This window comes from Aotus nancymaae, unplaced genomic scaffold, assembly GCF_030222135.1.
Source record: "Aotus nancymaae isolate 86718 unplaced genomic scaffold, 86718_ANA_hifiasm-v0.15.2.pri h1tg000007l, whole genome shotgun sequence".
Lineage (NCBI taxonomy): Eukaryota > Metazoa > Chordata > Mammalia > Primates > Aotidae > Aotus > Aotus nancymaae.
In genome coordinates this window covers 44,514,784-44,537,195 of record NW_026988418.1, presented here as the reverse complement: position 1 = coordinate 44,537,195, position 22,412 = coordinate 44,514,784, and the positions used below count along the sequence as shown (strand labels likewise).

General features: G+C 37.4%; 1 protein-coding gene and 2 pseudogenes across 16 annotated transcripts in view; all 3 read right to left on the bottom strand.

Moving 5' to 3' along the window:
- The window catches only part of ADGRL2 (adhesion G protein-coupled receptor L2), a 678,543-nt gene that overhangs the window by 253,776 nt on the left and 402,355 nt on the right, over positions 1–22,412 (bottom strand). The window lies entirely within an intron of this gene.
- On the bottom strand, positions 13,068–14,281 carry LOC105710158 (hsc70-interacting protein-like; annotated as a pseudogene).
- Positions 19,182–19,586, bottom strand: LOC110567662 (cytochrome c oxidase subunit NDUFA4-like; annotated as a pseudogene).

Here is a 22,412-nt window from a genome sequence, read left to right as displayed (position 1 = left end):
TAAAAGCAAAAGCACCCAGTATTATCAGGAGGGTACTAGGCCACTGGTCCCTGGGGTAGCAGGAATAGAGAAACATCTAGTGGGATGAATGACAACAGAAGTAGCCCCAGTCCTGCTGGCTGGAACCTTATAATCAGGTTAATTGTTGTGAAGGTGGAATCCAAAGAAATGATCGCTTAGGACACCAGGCCAAGGGCCTCAGCTAAAGAGCACAGAGTTCAGAGGCTGAGGTGAGGCCAAGAAAGCATGAAGAAAATGAGGTCAACAACACAGGTGTTAGAATGCCAGACTGCAGCCGGAAAACGGGGGTAGGAAGATTACACCACAGTCTGGCTGACTGTGTGGAATGGGGAGAGGCCAAGCTACCCAAAGTGTAACAGAAAAAAGGATACCCCACTGCAGGTAGAGGGGTCTCTTCTTCACCTCATCTGAACTGCCATGTCAACCCCTTTGTGCCCAGCCTGTCTGCTTTTTCTGTAAGGTCCTAACAATAAACACTGTGAAGTCATGATAGTAGTGTTGACTGTCACTATGTCCCAGTCTTAGTTTTAGGTTCCTAAACTGGTGGGGCAACCTCTAGAAATTTGTGGAAACGTTTCATTTTTCCCTCTGCTGCTTCAATGACCTTCCTTGTTATTGAGCTGTCCCTACACAGCAGCAATCAGATTGAGACTGGAGATCTTCTTCAATCATTGCTCAGTATAACACTAGAAATCATTATAAAAGGATGAAGTCTCTCTCAGAGAATCTGTCCTTCTTCCAGTCATGAGAATTAGAACCTCAGGAAAGGGAGACATTGGTTGGTGTATTGCTTATCACTTTGCACAGCACTCGATCTTGACCTAAGTACAGATCCTGCCGAATTGCGTGGCACCATGAAGACATAACTGGGCAATGTTGATACATTTTCTGCAATGCAGGATAGATAGAGTGTGTTTATTTTATAACTTCATTATTTATTTAAATTTAGGTCTGAGGCCACTGTGGTTTGTCTTACTACACTGTATCAAATTTTGAATTCTAATTTGGGTTTCAGCCTGTTCACAAGTCTTTTGTTATATCCAGAGAATCAAAAGCTAGTTGGATAATTCAGAAAAAATATTTTATGGAGTAAATGTATCTTGGCTGTCTTGTAGAATTTGGTCATCTTTTTTTTTTTGCAACTATAAATTAAAAAGAGACATGCATTGTTTTAATTTTAAAGACTAGACCTGAAAGGTTCAACTTGTCAGGATGACTCCAAAAGTTCCACAGCTACCATTCTGTTGGTTATTTAATTAACTTGTATTTGCACACTCAGATGATACAGACAATGCTGTAGGCTCTTGAGGTGATGGAAAATAAATATAAACCCTGACCTTAAAATATATAAATATATGGAAATAATCTAAGCCATAAGAATATTCCCTCTTTTATGGTTCAGACTTACAAGTTAGGAAGACTGGGCTCCATGAATATGACTGACATGGTCTGGCTCTGTGTCCCCACCCAAGTCTCATGTTGAATTGTAGTCCCCAGTGTTGGGGGAGGGGCCTGGTGGGAGGTGACTGGGTCATGGGGGCAGATTTCCTCCTTGCTATTCTTGTGGTGAGTGAGTTCTCAAGAGATCTGGTTGTTTAAAAGTGTGTGGCACTTCCCCTGCCTTAACTCTCTCTTTCTCTCTCTCCTACCACCATGTGAAGATGTGCCTGCTTCCCCTTCATCCTTCTGCCATGGTTGCAAGTTTCCTGAGGCCTCCTAGCCATGCTTCCTGTACAGCCTGCAGAACTGTGAGTCAAACGACTTTTCTTCATAAATTACCCAGTCTCAGATGGTTCTTTATAGCAGTGTAAGAATGGGCAGTGTGAGAACGGACAATGACAAAGATTACTAGTGGGAGCCTGATAAGAGGTTAAGAGTTTGAGCCTTAGCTTGACATTTATTATTTGTGCCTACCAGAGAAGTTTACTGACACCATTTTTGTTTGTTTGTTTTTGTTTTTAAGATGGAGTCTTACTCTGTCACCCAGGCTGGAGTGCAGTGGCACGATCCCAACTCACTGAAACCTGTACCTCTCGGGTTCAAGTGATTTTCCTGCTTCAGCCTCACAAGTAGCTGGGATTACAGGCATCCACCAGCATGCTGGGCTAACTTCTGTATTTTTAGTAAAGATGGGGTTTCACCATGTTGGCCAGGCTGTTCTTGAACTCCTGACCTCAAGTGGTCTGCCTGCCTCAGCCTCCGAAAGTGCTGGGATAACAGGCATAAGCCATCGTGCCTGGCCAACTTATACCTCTTTAAGCCTTTTCTTCATTGATTAGAGGACTTAAGAGGCAATATATACCAAAATAATGCCTCATGCATGGAAGTCATTGGTATGTTGTAGCTGTGTTTATTATCTTCCAGTACCAATAACTGTATTTGTTTCCTGGCTGCTTTAACAAGTGACTACAAACTGGGTGGCTTAAAACAATAGAAATTTATTCTCTCACAGTTATGGGAGGCAAGAAATCCAAAATCAAGTTGTAAGTGTTGTTTCTTCAGGAGGCATTGATGGAAAATTTGTTTCATGCCTCTCTCCTAGTTCATATAGCTGTTGGCAATCCTTGGTTTTCCTTGACTTGTAGATGCATCACTCCAATCTCTGTCTTTATCTTCATATCACCTTCCCCTATGTGTTTTTGTTTCTTTTTTTTAAATTATAAGATGAAAACTTTCATTTAAAAACTTTTTTTAAACTTTTAAGTTCAGGTGTACATGTGCAACTTTGTTATACAGGTGAGCTTGTGTCATGGAGGTTTTTTATATAGATTATTTCACCACCCAGGTATTAAGCCTAGTACCTATTTGCTATTTTTCCTGATCCTCCCCCTCCTTCTACCCTCTACCTTCAAGTCAGCCCTAGTGTCTGTAGTTACCCTCTTTGTAATCATGTGTTCAAATCATTTAGCTCCCTTATTCCAAATAAGGTCACATTCTGAGGTTCCTAGTGGACAGAACTCTTGGCAGTGGGTAGAAAGATGCTGTTCAATTCACTACAGCATGTGTTATGGGTTAAATTGTGACCCACACTCCACATTCATATGTTGATGCCTTAACTTCCAGTACCTCAGAATGTGACTGTATTTGGAGACAGTGCCTTTAAAGAGGTAATTAAGTTAAAATGAGGCAGGGAGCTTGGGCCCTAATCCAATCTGACTGGTACCCTTATAAACAGAGGAATTCAGACACACAGACACCTGAGTTACGTGCACACAGAGGAAAGACCATGTGAGAACTATGAAAAGGCAGCCATCTGCAAGCCAAGAAGAAAGGGCTCAGAAGAAACCAACCTTCCCAGCACTTTGATCTCAGACTTCCAGCCTCCTGAACTGTGAGAGATTTTTGTTGCTTAAGCCACCCAGTCTAGAATTTTGTTATGGTAGCCCTAGCAAACTAATACAACACATACAATTAATGATTGGTCTGCTTTCCTTGGTTTCTCTGGACAGCAGCTTATACATTGAAGCTGACTCCTCACAATGTGGTAATGAACCTTTGGTTATAGTGACCTCACAATGTCAAGGAAGCTCAGATACTGCCACCAGCCAATATCACCTTTTGTAGCCAACTTTTGTTTGATTTTCTTGCTGAAGTAAGTGAATTATAGTGAATATAGTCAAGTAGCCTAATCAATGAAATTCTATAGTATCTCAGATCATCATAGTGAATATTATGGTTATTGTAAAATATAGAAGGTATAGAGAATTTAGATTAAGAGTGCTTGAAGTGCCTTCAAAATAAAAATTCTTATTATAAGTTTGTTTTCTTATGGTCTACCTTTTTTATTTTGCAAATTAAATGCAAAAAAAAAAATTGGTCCATTAACAATTCTGCCTAAGAAAATAAAATAAAAGTCCTAAGATATATCTATGGTATTCCACCCATTTCAACATAGCCGTTGTGATCTGAAGATAAATGTTAGGTTACCTAGTCTACCATCCTCCATTGGAAAATTCTAAAAGTTAGTTTTCATCAGCATGAAACTTTTCCTCTTTTTATTTATGGGCTTCAAAAAAACCTTAAACTCCTAAGTGTTACCTTTTTTTAACTAGTTTATGTTTTGCACAGGTGTTATTTCAGTTTGTTGTTTTATTGCTTTTGTAAAGAGCTCTGAGATTTTTATGAAGGTGCTAGGCTTATAGTGTATGTTTAATCACCATTTCAGGAATCATTATCTTTGTCATTAAAAACAGAACCTTGGCCCTCTCAGTGGCTCACACCTGTAATCCCAGCACTTTGGGAGGCAGAGGCAGGCAGATCACAAGGTCAAGAGATTAAGACCAGCCTGGCCAACAAGGTGAAACCCTGTTTCTACTAAATATACAAAAATTAGCTGTGTGTGGCAGCACACACCTGTAATCCCAGCTCCTCAGGAGGTTGAGGCAGGAGAATTGCTTGAACCAAGGAGGCAAAGATTGCAGTGAGCCAAGATCGCGCTACTGTACTCCAGCCGGGTGACAGAATGAGACTGTCTCAAAACAAACAAACAAACAAAAAGCACCTCTGTAAGACTGGGTTGGCATTCAAATAATATACATAAGCAATTAACATGATATTGCTTATGTATATTATACATAATATACAATAGCAATTAATAATGATATTGGCAAACTCCACGATATAAAGCAAGAACACTAGAGCTTAAAAAGCATATGTAGTTCTCTGAAGCTTTTCTCTGACAAGTATAATTTCAAATATATTTATTGTTGAGATATCTAGCTGATGTATTTCTTAGAGCTGGAATACCTAGAGATTTTACAGCAATACATCAACTAGTGCACTAGCGGTGGATCTCACATTGTACACTCTTAAAAATAGTTGGCAGCAGGTATCATTCCTTTCTTCTGTGTCTACTCTGACCTGCTCCAAGGTCAAGATAATGAATATGTGATTCACTACTCACTTCCTTTTGAAAATACATGGATTTCTCACAGTTAGTGTAATCTACCTGTCCCTTGACTGTGTTAACAGCAGTAAGTAGGTTACAGAGAAAAGAAAAGGGGACACAGACTAGTGATAGTCTAGTCTCTGTGGATAGCGTGAGCATTGGAACAGTGTTTGAATAGCGTTCCTTGAACAGATTGCCTTGGTACAGATTATCAACTCCATAGGGGCTGAGTCTCACTTTTTCTGATGTATCTCAAGTGCTTACCACAGTGCCAGGAGCACAGGAGTTGATCAATCAATAATCTTTAATGGGTAAATTAATGAATTAACAAACTGCAAAGTGTATTGCCACTCTTCTTTGGTAAAAATTTATTAGTTGCTTAGTCAATAGTGATAAATGGTACTGAACACTGTATGGCAAAATTAAAAAAAAATAAAAAAACCAAAACCACACAGGCCATGTCAGGCTGAAGCAAAGCATTATGAAGATGCAGAGAGCAGCAAGCACATACACACATCTGTGAAATACGGAAGTAACTGCAATTACCAAAAAAAAAAAAATTGCAAAGCATAAAGCAGTTCAAACTGAATATATAATAAGCATGATATATATGCTGTAACAAAAAAAGATGATAGAACATTTGAAATCTTACTTAGGGAGTCTCTAGAGGAAGTGCAAAGTCATGGCATTTGTTCTGAGAAGTTCTTGAAGGAAATAAGTTTTGAATAAGATTTTGAAGAAGGTGAGAGTTCTCATTTGGTAGAAAGAAGTACAAAATTGATAGATTAGAAAGTCAGTGTAGGAATTTAAAGAGCTTAATGGAATTAAGGGGAACAAGTAGGTGGGAAAAAATTTTAATGAACTCATGTAACATAGAAACACTTAAACAGGAAAACCTAACTTAGTATATGCACAAATATTCTAAGAATGTATTAAACATAATACACTGGTTCATTTCTGTAAATAATAGCCTTGGGCCCTAGCAGGAGGGAGGCTAGCTCAGATGATGGCTTCCTGACGTCAAATTATTGTGCTTGCCTACACAGCCTGGTTAATAATCTTTCAAAATGTAACCACCTATGAGTGAGATGTTGAGGAAGTAATAAATAAACTATTTTGCTGCACCTCAGAGAAATATATTCATAATTTTACCATACCTGAATCATGGGACAGTAATTGTGATACCTTAGATATGGCATCTGTAAAATTACAGGTTTTGTCTGTGTATATTAGCTAAAGTAGATAATCGGGTTGATCAATAATGTTAAGAATCAAACAAAAAACTTCTTCCTCAATTATCTGAATTATTAAGGTAAGAGTGAATTTTATAATGAGTATATTTTCTGGATCAGTGGTTCTCAACTTGTTTAAAGCACTAAGGACTATCTTTTTTTTTTTTTTTTTTTTGAGACACAGTTTCATTCTGTCACCCAGGCTGGAGTGCAGAGGCACAATCTCAGCTCACTGCAGCTTCTGCCTCCCAGATTCAAGCAATTCTCATGCCTCCACCTCCCAAGTAGCTGGGATTACAGGCATGCATTGCCACACCTGGCTAATTTTTGTAACTTAGTAGAGACAGGGTTTCACCATGTTGGCTAGGCTGTTCTCAAACTCCTGACCTCAAGTGATCCACCCACCTCAGCCTACCAAAGTTCTGGGATTACAGGCATGAGCCACTGTGCCCAGCTGTGCACCAAGCACTGCTGACTGAAAAAATAGCATGTTTTGCACTTATTTATTTGAATAAGTGTGTTATTATACTTAGTAAATTTAAAATTTATTTACAAAGATTTGTAATCTCAAATATAGGACAAAGTGGCCACCTCTATAGGAATGGGAACAAGTCTCAGAGAAAAAAGGTCAAGGTAATGTGTAAAACATCTAAAACAGTATTTTCTACAATGTGCCTGGTGTTAACCATTGTGTATGCGCTTGAAAAATGTGGAATTCTTCAAGGGTGTCTTCCAGTATAATACAGGTTTTCTAACTGGAAGAAGTTAGGGACCACCGAGCTAGACAATTGCTTGGATCTGTGCTGACAGTTGTGACTTCCTAGAATCATAGGATTAAAGAGCATCTTAGCAGATTTGACATCTTTGGCTGTCTTAGTGATTGATGTTCATCACGGTGGCCTGAACCATGATGGAAGTATCTCCATCAGTCATTAAGGAAGGCTGTCATGTCATGCATATTGCCACAATTTGAGGATATATCTGAATAGGAGAAGTAATGAAACTGCAACATGACTAATCCCATAAATTTAGCCATGTATCATATATTGCAAGACCCATAGTATATGGCCAGAATGATAGATATTAGTGATAGAGATGGCTTGATTTAAATAGTTGATTGTTCATAGGTATAACCTAAATATAATTTATTTTCTTTTTCCTCAAAATAACCCTAGTTAGAACTGGAACGATTAATTGTCAAAATGAGAATGAGAAAATGATTTAATTCATTCCATAATAGATTTGAATTGCAACGGAATTGAAGGGGGGAAAATATAAAATTATGAAATGCAAAGAAAATGAAAAAGATGGAAAAAATACATACATCATCAAATCACTAGTTTAGATGAATCATTTTGCTTAGTGTAGAGAGCACAGTTGGTAATGGATTATCTCAGAAATGCTTGAAATGTGGCATTGCAAGAGGTAGTTCTGTTCATTTATTTAATTTTTGCGAAGTCAGGTAATTTTGAGAAAAACAGTACTGCAAGAAAGTACTAAAATTGCAAGATACAGCAGCTTAGTTAAAAATAACTAGAAATAAGAACCTATACTTAGTAGAACAAAAAATAAACTTTAAAAAATTGTTTCTGTGGAATCAAAGATCTCTGACATGGACAAATGGCAAAACACTTAAGTTGAAAAGTAAATACTGCAAAGCTTAGCAATAGAATTAAAACTAGATTTTTAGAAACTGCTGATTATCAGAAATGATTTTTAAATGATGATGGCTGAAAGATTATTTAAATTGTATACTCAAGTTAGAATAATGACTTATTATATAATAGGAGCCACTTTCTAGCTATATTTGTATCCTAGCATCTAACAAGTGCAGGCACATTGTGACATATGCCTTTTGGGATGTTTATCAGATCTAACCCTACTTCTTTGACTAGTCCCATATCAATAGGGCATGGTCAGAGCAGATTGGGCTGGAGATGGAGGATGGTTACCTCCCCAAGAGAAATGGATCTAATTCTCTTATTTGGAACTGGAGCACAGATAGTTAAGTGCTTGAATAGGAAAGGGATCTAAAGCCAGTGCAGGGCCATGTTTGGGCATGGACCCAGGTGCTGCAGCAGAGAGAGAGGAGAAAAAGAGAGAGAGACAGAGAGAGATTGAGTAGGGGCAAGAGCAAGAGAAGAAAAGCAGATGCTCAGCGATAGGAGACAGACGGCCCCCATGAAATGTTCTTGTTCTAGGTCCTGGTTATAGTTCCACATGAGAGTTGATTGGAGCTCCCAACATTGGTTTCTTTGCATTTTCTCTATAGTTTTTATAATAAACTTCGATTGTGCTTATGTATCAGACTATGAGTTACATTTAGGGCCATCAAATCTCTCTATTTGGTAATTTATGAAAACACAAATACCTACATTAATGGCTTTTTATATGTTAATATGTTATAATGAGGTAAAGTTTGCTTAGTGACGTCTCTAAGTCATATGATTTCTTAGTGGACTGAAATATGATTCCCAAACACATAATCCTAGTAAATTTTGCTTAGTCAAAATTTTAAGATTTTGACATATTCAGCCAAAATCAGGCTATAAGTTTCTTACCCTGTAGAATTTGTTTTTGCCTAAGTAAGCATGATTTAACACAATTTATACTTCCGGAAAAAGTAAATAAGTTAGAACAAAAGCCATAATAAGATACCATCTTCTGTCTACAAAACTGAAAAGAAAAATGATAAATCCCAAAGTTAATGAGAATTTAGGGAAATGGGTCATCTCATACTTGGCCATTTGAATTATGATGCAAAATATACCATTACTCACTTGCTAATTGAACAAATATTTATTGAATATACTCTAGGTGTTAGACATTGTCCTATAGACTGGTGTTTAGCAGTAAACAAAACAGACAAAAATCTTTGCCTACATGGTACTTGTAATTTCCCAAATCTTTAAAATGTTAAAAAATGTTCATATCCTTTTTACCTAAGAGTTGTACTATACATATATATATATAGTATACACAATGGAATACTATGCAGGCATTAAACACGATGTTTTTAAAGACTGTGTGGTTATGTAAAAATTAAGTTTTAAAGGATTATCTATAGTAGGTTCTCATCCTTATACAAATCAATGTAAGTACTCATACACATATACTTTTTAAAGAAATACGTACTAAAACATTAATGGTAGTTGTTTCTGTGTGATAGAATTATAGATAGTTTTTATTTTTCACTTATTATGTCTTCATATTTCTAAATTTTCTGCAATAAACCTGTATTAATTTGGTCTATTTTGTTTCAAGTCTAACGTGGATGGTGTCTCATATTTTCACAAAACTGAGAATTAGAAGCTCAATGAGGGCAAGAACCCTGTCTGTCTTGGAAACTTGGTTGAGTCAATGAATAAGTCAGCATCAAAGAGAAAGTTTGCATACTTCAGTCAAAGGAGAAATTGTAGTACAATTGTTACTGTACCTGTTTGACATCAGCAATATCGATAAACTGATTACTACTTTGTCATTGAGTTATCTGTATTAAAAATGCCACATGAAATTTAATGCAAACTCGTTTCCATATATGACCTCTAAAATACCTTCTGAAAGATGAACACAGTGTACACAAAAGAGAATTGGGTTAAAAGCAGTGAATCCCTAACAGTAGCTTAGGATGGATTCTTATTGAGGACTGAACAGTTGTCTGTCCAAAGTTCCTACTATATGCATTTTAATTAAGGAAAACCAAAGCATTAGAAAAACAGTAGGTAATATAATGTGAGCTATATAATGTGAAATTAAACTATTAAAAAGGTGTTAATAAAAAGTTGAAGTTTTAGAATAGTATAGTGAACATGTGTTCTTTTTACCCCTTGGCCTCTATATTTCCCAGTTCTGGTAAAATAGGACCTCTGCCTCCCAAAGGCTTTTTGTTGGAAAACAACTCCTAAATCCATGTAATGCAAGTAGGTTTGACCCACACTCTCAGCTCTAGTGCTGTCCAATACAGCAGTGGTTATTTAGTTTAAATTTAAAATATTTAAAAGAAAGTCTAAACTTTAGATCTGTTGCATTTAGCACATTTTGAGTAATCAATACCCACACATGACTAGTTGTTAACTGTATGGGACATAGTAGATTACAGAACATTTCCATCATCACACAAAGTTTTCTTTGACCATGCTATGAGGTTTCTGTAACCCAGTATTAATCCCATGTGACTCGCCACAGGGATGAGTCCAGGGGAGGATGTATGGGCCAATTAGGGAGGTAAGAGCCAGGCTGAGGATTTCTGTAAGTGTTGTGAGAGAGAAGTTCTCATGACTGTTGGAATAAAAGATGGGGGAGTGATGGGAGCTGCTGCAGTTTCCCCAAGGTACACCCTGCTGAGAATGGACACTGTGTGGAAGAAAAAATACCTACATACAGAGAGAAACCAGGTCCTCGAGAATGCTTTCTGAGATCATGAACCAATAGTGCCTAAAGACTACCTGCAGAGTGTTTCGGTTTTTGGGTTTTTTTTTGAGACATGGTCTGGCTCTGTCACCCAGGCTGGAGTGTAGTGGAGCGATCTAGGCTCACTGCAACCTCCACCTCCTGGGTTCAAGCAAGTAGCTGGGACTACAGGTGTGCACCACCATGTCCAGCTAATATTTGTTTTATTTTGTTTTTTGAGTTGAAAATTAAAAATATATTTTATATTGTGGAATTGAAAAATCTAAAAGCACAGGACACATTTTCAGAAAAAAAAATTTTACTTTTACCCACTTATATTAAAATATAATTATGTTAAATAAATCAAATAAGGAATCCAGAAGAAACTGTTCTTGAGTTAAGCCAAGTACACACTGACAATTTTGGGAAAGGAGAACACACATTAACAAAAAGAACAGACAAGTTAAATGTTTTTTTTTCTGTTTTTTTGAAGCCGAGTCTCGAACTGTCACTGGGGATGGAGTGCAATGGTGTGATCTCATCTCATTGCAACCTCCGCCTCCTGGGTTGAAGCAATTCTCCTGCCTCAGCCTCCTGAGTAGCTGGGATTACAAGTGCCTGCTACCATGCCCAGCTAATTTTTTGTATTTTTAGTAGAGACGGGGTTTCACCATGTTGGCCAGGCTGGTCTCAAACTCCGGACCTCATGATCTGCCTGCCTCGGCCTCTCAAAGTGCTGGGATTACAGGCATGAGCCACTTCACATACTGTCAAATGCAAGTTTATATGGTGAGTGTTTTTAAAGGATTTAAAAAGCATGCTCCATCAGCATAATAGCTTTTTCTCATTTATCTAACATGCATTTCTGTCTGCTTGTGTACAGCAAAGGGTTAAAACCTGAATAAACTTGTTTATGATTTCAGAAATGTGCTATCTTAGAAATGTACTCCATAGAATGTACTTCACTGCTCCTACTACTGATTCTTGAAATAAGCAAAGTATGTCTTATCCCTTGAAAAATATTTTTAAACACTAGCACTTTAAATTGAAACACCGATGGAAACGTAGCAATGTCAGGCACAATGCCTATACTTAGTCTTATTTAAAATAAGAATTGAATGCACAACAGAAAATTTATCATTTTCTTTACCATTGGAGGGGAGGGAAAGAAAGCAAGCAGAGGTGGGGGTATGGTTACACTATTTAAGGAAGAGCTGAATACAAAGACAGTGAGTCTTTCATAGTCTCGACAACTCCACAATGAATAACTGTGGATTATCTCATTTATAATTCACATTGGGTCAAAAAAATTGGTTTCCCTCTGTTTATATCAATTTAATTCAAACCTTATTATCTTCAAAATACAAAGATGAATACTACAAGATAAACTCTAACTGCAATAGGTATTTTCTAAGTAGAAGACCAACAAAGGGAATCCCTCTTTCCAATGTCTTTTGATATGACAAGATTTTGCCAGAGTGGAAGACTAACACTTAAATAAGCATTCTCATGGCCAAGTAAGAAACTACAGTTGTTGTGGGTATTACCCTACAATTACCATATGTATTACATATTAAATTAAACTCAGCGTTAAATATGCTTGCATAATTAGGCTATTAATGATGATAGCAGTGATGCTGCTGGTGGAAAAAGCCTGTCTTTAGCCTAAGAAAAGTAAGGGAGAAAAATATAACAAGCAGAAAGCAGACACAGAATTGGGCATTTTTTTGACTAGGAAAGAGAATTTTAAGCATGCAAATATTGAAAAAAAAGTACTCCTTTATTTCCCCTATGTGGAAATAATATGAAACATTTATTAGATGTACTGGACAAGAACAGAACTAAGTACTCCAACTCTACTGCAGCATTACAAAAAAATCATCCTTTCACCACAGTGTGAGATTTAAGGGCAACGTGCCCAAGCACGCATTTTATATAAAACACAGCAAGATTGCTGCTGCCCTGCCACGTACTTCCAGTCCCCACCCAGGTCCTTCTGACATACTGGTGGCCCCAGTTAGTTTTAGTGAAATACATCTTTAAAGAAAAAGATCAAGCATTTAGAAAGACAAGTCAAAATGCTTCAGGAATCACATATGTAACACAAACTTTAACCTCAAATGAGTTAGGTTTGCCTCGCACTAATAAACTTCTATTTCACTCAAATTAGAACAATAATCTTCCATATGTATCTTCCCTACCCAATAATTCACAGGAAAAAAATCCAAAATGGTTAGTAAAGAAAAATATAAGAATTAACAGACACTTTAAATTTGTTTTAAATATTTTTAAGGTTTTAAAACTGTTTAAAGTTTGTAATTCCTAGTAGGAAAACATTATCTGAATGAATACCCTAATGGCAAACCACTATAAACAGCTTCATTTGCATTTGGGGGAGAAGGGTAGCGATTATCTTCAAAGCACCCCAGCTCTCTTGATGGGGAGGTCAGAGGTACACTGGTTTGTATTACTGCAACATCCATAAGGTGATCTAGGTTGCTTTTCCATCAGCAAGGTCTTTATTTATCAGAAGGGCATTACATGTGACCTCCAAATTTGGCTGACAATTTACTGAAAATAGTCATAACCTTTGGGTTGTTGTGGTATTTTGACGTATTTCCTGGGTTCTGAGCTACATCCTGGAAGGCCACCATAACTTCTGGATCCTGCATGGCTGCAAAAACCTCTGGATCACTAAGAATTTCATTAAGTCCAGGCATTCCAGCCATTCCAGGCATGCCCCTTCCCACTCCAGGCATTCCTCTGGGAAAACTACCAGGCATTCCTTCAGGAAAGCCACTTGGAAAAGAGCCATACTGAGCTCCTGACTGTCATCTGGCTTCTTCCTCCCTCGGGGCTCTCTTATGCTCTTCTCGAGACTTCTTAACTCTTTCTTTTCTTTCTTTGGTCTCTCGCTCTTCACATTTTCACTCATACTTTCTCCAATGTCCTGCAGTTTTCTGTGCCATCGGTTGAACTTCTTTCAGCATTGCACTCGCATCTTTACCATAATCCAATTTACAGGCAAGGGCAAGATCATGGGCTGCTTTCTCCCAGTGGCCTAGAAGTCTGTGTGCTTTCCCTCGCCACTTGTAAGGCTGAGCTGAATCAGGATTTATTTCAATGGTTTCGTCACAGTCTTGGATGGCAGCATTTGGCTTCTGTATTTTGATAAAGACATTGGCCCTCTTGGCATACAAAATGGCCAAGTGAGCATTCAGCTTGATGGCATCTGTGAATAAGTCGATGGCTTTTGGCAGTTCACCATCATTTAGGGCTTCAATAGCAGCCACTTTCTTATCATTGGCCTGATCCTTTCTTATCATCTCCTCTGTTACCTCTGCATTTTCATCTCTCATTTCTTGAGGGGCATCATTTCATCTCTCATTTCTTGAGGGGCATCAGTGTCTGGTTCAATCACACCTTCATTATCAATTTCTAGATCACTTTCCTCACTTGATGGTTCGTCTGCCTTTAAGTCTTCCTCTACCTTCTTACTATCAGGTTTTTCTTCCTTGGTATTTTCTTCGGATTTAGCTTTCTGAGTAGCAGGTGGTATTTTACCCCCGATGCTCTCCACCCACTCCCTCAGGAAGCACATTTCCTGGGTTTGCAGAATGCTTGGATCCTGCTTATGCATTTTCACAAAGGCCCAAAGCTCATTCACTTTGCTGGGGGTCCACGGTCGGAAAGCGGTGGGCGAAACTGAAGGGCTATGGCCCGGTTCCAGGCCCAGGCGCTGGCTCAGCATGACCACACAGAAGCGATTTTTGTATTGTTTTGGTAGAAACAGGGCTTTGCCATGTTGCCCAGCTGGTCCTGAACTCCTGGACTCAAGTGATCATCCCATCTCGGCCTCCCAAATTGCTGTGATTATAAGCGTGGGCCACTATACCTGGCCTACCTGCAGATTTCTAACTTACAAAAGCCAATAAATTTCTTTCTTGTTCAAGATTAATTTGGGTCTGCTGTTTGGATATATAACTAAAGTAGTATTGACTGAGATATATAATCGAAAGTGAATGAACTGAAAGCAGTGTGGTTGTCTCTTTGATACAATCATAAAGCCTCAAAAGTGACTACAAGTATATTAAAAGAGGTTTTGAGTTAAATTTTGATTGTAATTCAAAGATGAGAGTGACATGTAATTATACAGAAAAATGTATGCTGTTGTCATTTAGCAAAAATAAATTGTTTAAATCTGGCCGGGTGCAGTGGCTCACACCCATAATCCCAACACTTCAGGAGGCTGAGGCAGGAGGATCACTTCTGTCCAGGAGGTCTAGACTAGCCCAGACAACATAGCAAGACCCTGCCTCTATTAAAAAAAAAAAAAAAAAAGGAAATTGTTTAAATTTTATATAGTTTATTTTCTGAAAAGCTGTTATCAAATCAGTGGGAGTAGGTTTATGTAATTGATAGCCCCTTAGAATGCATGGATATTTATTTATTTATTTATGTTAATATATAAAACAAATATACAAAACATAAATGTTTGTTAATATATAACTGAGTTTTTCCCCAAATTTATCAGACTTACAAGTTATCCAGTTTCGCTTTATTGATATATAGGTGTCATATAATATTTTCTTATACTGCTTAAAGTGACTTGTGGTTGATTCTGGTGTAGCCTACTTCCATCTAATAGCTGCAATAAATAGTCTTTTTATATTGAGTAGTACTTCCTTATGATGATATAGAAAAAATTTTGTATAATTGAAATTCATATTACTAAGGGGTTTTGTAGTTTCATATTTAATTTTTATATTTCTTTTCTCTTGTTTCTCACCCCCAGTTTTGTACCTACTGTGAACTAGTTTGATGGTCAGAAGAAGCAGTTTAATAAACTGAATAGGTGAAGAAAATATAAAGACCTCATTTGTTAACATTAAATAAAGAATGCTTTGGCAGGGCGCAGTGGCCCATGCCTGTAATCTCAGTACTTTGGGAGGCAGAGGTGGGCGGATCACTTTGATCTCAGAAGTTTGAGACCAGCCTGAGCAACATGGTGAAACCCCGTCTCTACTAAAAATACAAAAATTAGCCAGGTGTGATGGCCTGTAATCTCAGCTATTCGGGAGGCTGAGGCTGGAGAATCACTTGAACCCAGGAGGTGGAAGTTGCAGTGAGCTAAGATCATGCCATTGCACTCTTGCCTGGGTGACAGAAAAAAAAAAAAGGAATGCTTTAATTTCAGTACAGGCCTTTTCAACTACTTTTAAAAAAATATCTGTAATACGGCTAGAAAAATCTTCATTTTCACTCTGGCAACCTCAGCAGCAATTTGTCTGCATATGCTACCATTACATTTTCATAATACAATATAGTTAAACAAAAATAAAAATGCCAAGAAAACAGATTTGTTTCTAAAAATGGCAGGGGGTGGAATGTGGTACCTGGACATGTTTTCTAACACAATCCACAAAATCATGTTTTCTCACATTTTAAAAATAGTCTACCAGGTAGAGGATAGCCCACTTGCAGAAAGGCTCCCTCAGGAATCAGCAGGAGATGTCCAAAAAACACTCTGAGTCAACATGCTGACAATGACCAGAAAAAAGGACAAATTCCACTAGCATTGGGCTGTATACAAAGAACTATCATATCCCAGGCCTAGGGGATGATATATGATGCACCTGGAAAAGTACATTCAGTTAGGATAAACTCAATTCCAGAAATATATGGACGATTGAAGAGAGTTAAGAGAAAAGAAAAAAAATGATGAAGTGACTTGGGAGGTGAGGTTGGGAAGGGAGCTTGGGAGGAAAGATTAAAGCAACTGGCTAAGTAACTTAAGATTTGACATGATAACAGCCAACAAATATTTTAAAATAGCAAATACTATAAAGACAGATAAATTACTTAGAATGGTAAAAAGCACAGAGAAAGAAGCAGGATTGAGAAGCCTAATGTTCTGGCTATGTGTAGAGGAAGATAAAAACTGAAAAGTATAGTAACTTTTGGAATAGTCTCTTAAAAAGTCTGTAGGAAGCTTTAATTCTTAGCAAATTTACTGCTAAACACAAAGAAAGCCTTGGGTGTTGGAAGATAATGATTATAAGGAACGGATGGTGGCCTATATGACTAGAGATGTTCTTTCTTACTTAGTAGTTCTATAACTCTATTGTAATATAAAAATTCTAATTTATGTTGAAAAGGGCATATTCTTTGCCATGAGGCAAGGTTTAAACCAAACTTTTAAAGAACCCATTATTACACAGTTTGCTCTGGGATCTCTAACTAACACAGGGGAGAAAAGTGTTTTTAATCTGCAGTTTTCCAAAACCAATTCAATTAAAAATAATAAAAAATCTGAAATCCTGTCCATGAGGGTTAATAACTACAGAGGTGTCCAACAGATATTCAATCACAAAAATTCAAATGCTCTTTTCATTAAGCCTCTGATGTCTTTTTCCATAGCTAAACCAAGATAATTGTTTTGGGGCTAATTTCTGTGGCTATTTAATAACACCTCCTGCTAGACTTCTCATGTAAACTCAGCAAGAGGAAGCATCCAGAGTAATAGAAAAATATTCTGCTCATTTTATAGCTCAAATTCATACTTTTCTTTACAAAAGAGATCCTGCTGTTTGAGTTTGGCAACTGCCATACCAACCTCATTGGGGAAGATTGGATTAGGAGGCAAAGCTGACTATGCAGTAAAGTTCCCCCTCTCCAGCAGGATTTTTATGTAAATTCCATTACAATTCATACTTTTGTAGATAATGAAAAGGATACAGTCCGCAAACCACTTTACTACATTTTTGACATTTGGGCACTCATATAAATGGGCTTCGTATATGTTCTTTCACAGAGGATTTTTTAAAATGCTACATTCTTTTTTTTTTTTTTTTTAGACGTAGTCTTGCTCTGCCTGTCACCCAGGCTGGAGTGCAGTGCATGATCTCAGCTCACTACAACCTCCACCTCCTGGGTTCAAGAGATTCTTCTGCCTCAGCCTCCTGAGTAGCTGGGACAACAGGCATGCACCACTAAGCCTGGCTAATTTTTTTTGTATTTTTAGTAGAGACGGGGATTCACCATCTTGGCCAGGCTGGTCTTGAACTCCTGACCTCGTGATCTGCCTGCCTTGGCCTCCCGAAGTACTGGGATTACAGGAATGAGCCACTGCGTCTGGCCTTAATGTTACATTCTAACAGCTCATAGCCCTACATGTTATTGCTAATATGTGAACATGAACTACAAAAAGTTCATCATGTTTTAAATTTCTGTAAGTGGCAGATTTTGCATTATGTTTCCTTAAGAAAATATAGACAATCTTTTCTCCCAAAATGCTATTCTTTCAGACTGAAAAAAGAAACACATGACCAGGCATGGCGGCTCACATCTGTAATCCCAGCACTTTGGGAGGCAGAGGCAGGCAGATCATGAGGTCAAGAGATCCAGACCATCCTGGCCAACATAGTGAAACCCCCAATCTCTGCTAAAAATACAAAAATTAGCTGGGCATGGTGGTGTGTGCTTGTAGTCCCAGCTACTTGGGAGGCTAAGGCAGGAGAATTGCTTGAACCCGGGAGGCAGAGGTTGCAATGAGCTGATATCGTGCCACTGCACTCCAGCCTGGTGACAGAGCGAGACTCCAACTCAAAGCAAAAAAAAAAGGAAAGAAACACACATACCTTATAGACTAATGGCAGTGCCAAAGGGATATGCTTTTATAATTAACCAACCACAAAATTAAAGTTATGTAGATTGATCCATAATTATTCTTTTATGTAATTTGTGATGACATGTAAGAGTAAAAGTATGTTTTCAAAAGACTAGCCTCTAGAGACAGTATGTTTTTGGGTTTCCAAATGGATCTTTCTTAGCAATAGTCAATGACTATAACAGAAACAGTCAAGAAAAATATTCTGTAGCACAATGTACAAAATGTATTATTTTCCTTCTGCTATTGTCATTTTAGTTCCATATATTGTCTTGTGCTGGAAGGTGCAATTCCCATTAGTGTCAATGGAGAATCCAGGCATGGGGTAAAGGAAACCCAAGACTTTGGCAACAGTGACACAATTCTCCAAGTGAAGCAAGAATGTGAACAAAGTATGCATTTGAAATATAAAATATTCTGGTGATCCATTATCCCATTAGTAGAGCTGAAGTTTTCAGGGATGTATGCTCATCTTTATTCTGGGATGACTAACACACATGTAGTATTCCCTTTGGTATATTTAATAATTTCAGTCAAAATAGGAAGCCTATTGACATTTCACTTCATTGCCAAATCAAACAAGATTAGTCATATGAACTGTGTCTCACTGATAGATGAATTTTGATGGTAAAAAGTCAAAACATGATGCATGGCCTCTGACTTGTAGTTGGCCTTTTGGGAGCCATGCTGTGCCTCTTTCCAAAGGAGAGAAGCCCAGACTGGGTTCCTGTGGACTTACGCAGAGAATCATATATAATTGGCTCATGACTTTTACAGTCTAGAATGCTTCATTCTCAGGGAGCTCTCATATGCATTCAAATGTTCCAGAAGCAGACATTCCCAAGCCTTTGCCTTGGGAAGTCCTGATAATTTAGAGAAACAGCCAGAAGAGAAAATGGAGACAACATGACCAACGGATGTGAAATAGAGGCAAAAAGCTCATGTATGCTAATAAGATTTCATCCTTAACTCAGGATTTTTTTTTTCAAGTTTCAGTTATTTATTAATCAGTGTAATCACCAATAGATTACATCAACATGATTTCATGCATTTAGAGAAGAAATATTTCCTGGTTCAGTGGAAAATTGTGTGGATGGCTTCTGGAAGACCTTCATTTTAAAGCAGCTTTACATTTCATTTAGTAATCTGGACGTTCTTTCTTCAGTTTGCTGTAATCCACATTCACTGAGTGGAACTTGTATTGATCATTGGGACCCAGTTTGTTCCAGGGCTCTGGGTTATTCTTTTTGTCTCAACAAACATCTGGATTGAACAATGCCAGATGCAAGAGATACAGGGCTGCTCTACTACCTCCAGCTCTAATAAATACAGAGAGGGGGATCAAGCTCGGATGCTTCTTGGCCTGACCTAAGATGTGGCAGAGCATGTTTGTGGCAGAAGCCTCTGATTAGAAAGAAGAAAATCAGCCTAGCCACCAGGCCCTGGACTAAGTAGTATCTGCTAACTCAGGATTTTAGTGATTGCTTTGCATGCAGTATCCCATATAAACCTCATGACAATCCTATGAAGTAGGTGTGTTATTATTCCCATTTTTTGATGAAAAGACTGAGGACCAAAAACTAAATAGCACTTTATTTTTTTGAAGATCAAATGCTGTGTAGTGAGCCCATGTCCAGATTTCTTAACCACTTTAAATATTATCTTAATCCTCCTTATTACCACAAAACACACACACACCAAATGTAATTTACCTTCTATACATACTTTTCAGAATATATATTGATTTTTGTGGCTTTACACTTTTATGCTGCTTTTGGTGGTTTCAAACCTGCTTTAATCTAGTTCTTAGGTACTGATTTTGTTGGTGGTGGTGGTGGTGTATAGCTCTTTTATATGACCCTGACAAATCACAGCTGGTTGTACTGCTTTAATTTCCTTCTAAGAAATTTTTCTCCAAAAGTGCCAGCCACACAGGGAAGAGATGGTAGAGATTACTCAGTTTCTTGTTGGTCTATAAGGTTATGACAGTAATAAAATGTAATTTCTGGGAATAAAATTATATTTTTAATGACAATAGCAATACCCAATCAATGAACACAAAGTCATGCAGGCCCTGTACTAGATGCTTTGGGTATAGGAACTCATTTAGTACTCAGAATAACACTGGGGAGTAAGTATTGTTGTAACCATTTTACAGGTAACAAAATAGAGCTTGAGTAATCTAAGGAAGATGCTTAAGGTCATGCAAAGTCTGTAGCAGAACTGATCAAGCACACATCTCTCTGCCTCCAGGGACCTTGCTTTTTCCTTTACCACGCTGCCTGCCATATCCAGAAATATAAACTGTTCAAGCTACTTTCTTTAAGGCTAGAAATAAACTTTTAAGATCTGACAGACTGTGTTAGAGATCAAGTGAAGGTCATTAGTATAAAAATATAATAGTAACATGCTTTTCTTTCTTCGCTTTCTATCACTTGAGTCTTTCTTCTCTCTGCCCTTGCCCCATTTTCATATGAAATGATATCATATATTTCAGTACCTTGAGCAATTATGATGCTGAAGGGCTTTGAAGAGGCAAACCATCCCTAACTTTAGCATTGCCAAGCTTACAGGCGCCTGTGGGAACAGAACATCTTGCCTTTCTTGATCTGGTTGGCCTCAAAACCTCAGCTATTAATTATAATCCAGGTACTGTACAGGAGACCTAAGAACTTTACTTCCTTTGACTTCTGTTCCTCATTAGGTTCTGTGACCTTGGTCTCATGGAGAGACAATGGGAAAAAAAGCAGGGGGATAAGAGATATTTCCCCCTCAGCACTTGGCCATTTGACATGTATGCAGAGCTATATTTGTCTCTGTCTCATCCTTTTGAAGGTAAGCTTGTGGGGAGTACCAGGCATGTCATGTTGCATTAAGTGCTCAGCACACTCTTACTCCATGCTTAACATAATAACTCTCATATTCATTCATGAGAAAAGCCTCCTTTTCTTATGTCCAGCCAACTGAAAAGATTCATAAGGATGATTTTAAAAGGTTGAAAGGCAACTTTAAGCACAAGAATTTACAAGATGCACATACACACTACAGAAAAATCTCACAGTGGTAAATTATACTATTTGAGTTGTTGCTTTTTCTTGTGTTTAGACCTAATGTCTTTATAAAATGTTTGTTCAAAGCTAGTACATATTGTATTACTCAGGCATATATATCTGTCTCTTTAGAATTAAAAAAGGAAAAAGCAAAACCCATCTGTTTGTGAATAAATATGGCTTTTTCTTCTGTACATTTGAGTGGCCTGTTTGGTTGAAAGTTTATAGTACTTATTTAAAAAAAAAAAAGATTTTACTAAATTGGCTTCCTCTAGAAAATAAATCTGGATATGATCAGGAGCAGCCAAAGCAAGAAGCAGTAAAATCCAAAAATAATGTCACAAACAGCTTAAGTCACTTAACTTTATGTAAATCTGAGGAGTAAAAAAGGAAAAAATAGAGCAGAAAAAAATGTCTGAACAAAACAGGTTAAAAACTGGGAGGAGAGAACTCTTGCATCAAAGAAAAAGAAACAAAAGAAATTATAAGCTATTCTTCTTTTACTGGAAAGAAATTAAGGACTTACACCTATGATACATTGAGTAGAAGCAACTACAAAAGAAAAACAAAACATGCCCAAACCTGTACTTGAATCAGGGTGGAGTGACTACCTGCCACAATTATATAAAACTGTCTCAAGTTATGTTACAGGATTATTTTCTGAAATAGGATATATTCAAGTATGTAGCACACTTCTCAGAATTTTCTCCCCTCCATCAATAAGTTATAATATTTCAGCACACAGTAAGTGCCACATTATTAACTTCTAATACTGAATTCAAGTTTTCTAAATCTTCTTTATCTGCTTTAGAGTTTTATGACTGACTTCTGTTATATTGTGTATAAAAATGTATCCAAAATGATGCATGTTTTTACTCTATAAATTGCTAGGTAAAAATTATTTCTTGAGTATTAAGCACATATGTATGCCTGCTCCCTGCCCTGCTCCATACTATAAAAAGTTGCTTGAGGTGAAATGATTAGTCAGTATTTTAAAATAAAGAAATATCTTGATGCATATATTTTTAAGAAGTTTGATACCACTCTGCCTTTATCTTTGCCTATAGTGAGGTAAATATTTATTCCTTGTTTTCTGAGGCAATCTTAATTTATGTCTCTTGTTCTGATACAATCAACAGTAGTATCCACTTTTACTTTCAAAA